We start from the raw sequence: 3,964 nt of genomic DNA, 5'->3' as shown, positions 1-3,964 counted from the left end.
GTTTTATCCCTGCTACTCTTCTTGAATAATGGTACTACGTTAGCTGTTCTCCAGTCCTCTGGTACGTCCCCTGTGGCCAGAGAGGTTCTGAAAATTTGTGTCAGAGCCCCTGCCATCTCCTCCTTTGCCTCACACAGCAGCCTGGGATACATCTCGTCTCGGCCTGTGGATTTGTCCACTTTTTGGCCTGCTAAAACCGCTAGTACCTCCTCCCTCTCGATGCTAATATGTTCAAGTATATCACAGTCCCCTTGCCCGATTTCTATGTCTACATCGTCTTTCTCCATAGTGAACACAGATGCAAAAAATTCATTTAAAACCCCGCCTACATCATCTGGCTCTACACACCGATTGCCACTTTGGTCCCTAATGGGCCCTACCCTTTCCCTGGTTATCCTCTTGCCCTTAATATACTTATAAAACATCTTAGGATTCTCCTTTATTTTGCTCGCCAGTGTTATTTCATGGCCCCTCCTTGCTCTCCTAATTTCTTTTTTAAGTATGCCCCTGCACTTTATATACTCCTCTAGGGCTTCCTCCATCTTTAGTCTTTTGTAGCTGCCAAAAGCCCCCCTGTTTTTCCTAATGCATTTTTGTATATCCCTTGTCATCCAAGGTTCCCTTTGCTTGTTGGTCCCACCCTTGACCTTTACGGGAACATGTTGGCGTTGTACTCTCTCTATTTCCCTTCTGAAAGTCTCCCACTGCATTGATGTGGATTTTCCTATAAGTAGCTGCGCCCAGTCCACTTTGGCCAGATCCTGCCTCATCATATTAAAATCGGCATTCCCCCAATTTAGAACCCTTATTTCCGGGCCGTCTTTGTCTTTTTCCATGACCACCTTAAATCTCACCGAATTATGGTCACTGTCGCCAAAATGCTCTACTACTGACACTTCCACCACTTGCCCGGATTAATTCCCTAGAATTCGGTCCAGTACCGCCCCCTCTCTTGTAGGACTTTCTACATGTTGGCTCAAAAAGCTCTCCTGGATGCACTTTAAGAATTCTGCACCCTATAAGCCTTTCACACTCTGACTATCCCAATTAATATTGGGGAAGTTGAAATCCCCCACTATTATTACCCTATTATTTTCGCACTTCTCTGAGATATGCCGACATAGCTGTTCCTCTATCTCCCCCTGACTGTTTGGGGGCCTATAGTACACTCCCAGCAAAGTGCTTGCCCCCTTTTTGTTTTTAAGTTCTACCCATGTGGCCTCATTAGAGGAACCCGCTAATATATCATCCCTCCTAACAGCAGTAATTGACTCCTTAATATATATTGCAACACCCCTCCCCTTTTACACCCCCCTCTCTCTCACCTGAAGATTCTATACCCCGGAATATTGAGCTGCCAGTCCTGACCCTCCCTCAACCATGTCTCCGTGATAGCAGCAATATCGTACTCCCATGTGTTCAACAGCAACTTCAGTTCATCCACCTTATTTGCAAGACTCCTTGCATTAAAATAAATGCCTTCCAGCCTTGCCATATTCCCTTTTGCCTTCACATATTTGCTCTGCCTTCCCAGCTGACTTGTTTTTTCCTACGTATTTGGCTGTAAATCACCCCCTACTATAGCTCCACTCTGTATCCCATCCCCCTGCCAAGTTAGTTTAAACCCCCCCCAACAGTAGCAAACCTCCCCGCAAGGATATTGGTCCCCCACTGTTTCAGGTGTAAACCATCCAACTTGTACATGTCCCACCTTTCCCAGAAGCAGACCCAGTGATCCAGGAAACTAAAGCCCTCCCTCCTGCACCATCCCTTTAGCCACGCATTCATCAGTTCTATCTTCCTATTCCTATACTCACTAGCACGTGGCACCGGGAGTAATCCAGAGATTACAACCTTTGAGGTCCTGCTCTTTAATCTTCTACCTAGCTCCCTAAATTCTTGCTGCAGGACCTCATCCCTCTTTTTACCTATGTCGTTGGTACCAATGTGGACCACGACCTCTGGCTGTTCGCCCTCCCCCTCCAGAATGCCCTGCAGCCGCTCAGTGACATCCTTGACCCTGGCACCAGGGAGGCAACTAACCATCCTGGATTCACGTCTATGGCCACAGAAACGCCTATCTGTTCCCCTTACTATAGAATCCCCTGCCACTATTGCTCTCCCACTCTTTTTCCTCCCTTCCTGGGCAGCAGGAGCACCCCCAGTGCCAGGAAGTTGGCTGCTGCTGCCTTCCCCTGGTAAGTCATCCCCCCCAACAGTATCCAAAGCGGTATACCTGGTTGAAAGGGGGATGGCCACAGGGGTCCCCTGCACTACCTGCCTGCTTCTATTGTTCCGCCTGGTGTTCACCCATTTCCCTTCTGCCTGTGCAGCCCTACCCTGCGGTGTGACCAACTCACTGTACGAGTAATTCGCGACCCTCTCAGCATCGTGAATGCTCCACAACCCATCCACCTACAGCTCCAGCGCCCCAAGACTGCCCGTTAGTAGCTGCAGCTGAATGCATTTCTGGCACACGTGTTGGTCAGGGACACTGGCAGCGTCCCTGAATTCCCACATCGTGCAAGAGGTGCATATCACGGGGCTGGGCTCTCCTGGCATGAGCTACCCCTTTAATCAAGTTAAATTAAATTAATTCAATACCACCAGTAAAGTAAGCCTTACCTGGTCTCTGGAGCCTTTTGTAGGCCCGCTCTACCGCTGAAGCACCCACCGAAGCTCTGAGGCCTTGCCTCACCTGACTCCCTGACACACCCAACTCCCAGCACTCTGTTGAAACCGCACTCAGTGCAAAATCGCACTTCAAAGCCTGTTTTTATAGGCCCTGAAACAAAGACTTGCTGAGCCCAGCTACAGGGAAACCAGGTTAACCAGATTACTCCAGTTTCCCTTGTTAACTGCCTTCATCTGCTCTGAGTTGTACGACTTGTTTATCCCTTTTTAACCCTGCTTAAAGCTGGGAAATTTAGATTTTAAACAGTAAACAGTACACAGTAAACAGTAAATGTGAAACAAACAAAAGTTTGATTTCAGCAACCAGATAAGACTCCCTGACTCACCCAACTCCCAGCACTCTGTTGAAAACCGCACTGGTGGAGAAGGCTCGAGCGGCCAAATGGCCTACTCCTGCTCCTATATCTTACGTTATGTTCTTTTATCTACCGTACTGAATACTTTAAAACACCTTAATCAGATCATCCCTTAACGTTCTATGCTCAAGGGAATACAAGCCAAGCTCACCCAACCTATAATCACAAGTTAACTGTTTAAGCACAGGGTATCATTGTGTTGAATCTGCGCTGCTCACCCTCAAAGGGCTTCCTGAGGTGAGATTCCCAGTACTGAACTCAGTTCTCCAGATGGGGATGGTCACGACTCTGCATCTGTGAAGCCTAGCATCCTCCCCTTTGTACACCAGCTCCAAAGGCCTACATCCCATTAGCATTTTGGATACAGTATTGTTACGCACTTCTGTGGAACACATCATTGTATCATAGAATGGTTACAGAACAGAAGGAAGCCATTCAGCCAGTCGAGCCCCTGCTGGCACTCTGCAGGAGCACCTCAGCTATTCCCACTCCCTGTAGCCCTGCAAGTTATTTTCCGTCAGGTGCTTTTCCAATGCCCATTTGACAGCTTCGATTGAATTTTCCTCCAGCACTGTTTCAGGCAGCGCACTCCAGATCCGAACCACTCGCTGCATAAAAAACGTTTTCCCCATGATGCCATTGGTTTATAGCCAATCATCTTAAATCTGTGTCCTCTGGTCCTCGAAACTACCGCCAATTGGAACAGTTTCTCTCTATCTACTCTGTCCAGACCCATCATGATCTTAAGCTCCTCTATCAGATCTCAGCTAAATATTCTCTGCTCCAAGGAGAACAACCCCGGCTTCTCTAGTCAATCCAAGTAACTGAAGTCCCTCATCCCTGGAATCATTCTTGTAAATCTTTTGTGCTCCCACTCTAAGGCCTTCACATCCTTCCTAAAGTGCGGTGCAAAT

This window comes from Somniosus microcephalus, unplaced genomic scaffold, assembly GCF_052327205.1.
Source record: "Somniosus microcephalus isolate GS21.2 unplaced genomic scaffold, FLI_Smic_1.0 unresolved_chr9, whole genome shotgun sequence".
Classification (NCBI taxonomy): Eukaryota; Metazoa; Chordata; class Chondrichthyes; order Squaliformes; family Somniosidae; genus Somniosus; species Somniosus microcephalus.
This window is presented reverse-complemented; position numbering follows the sequence as displayed.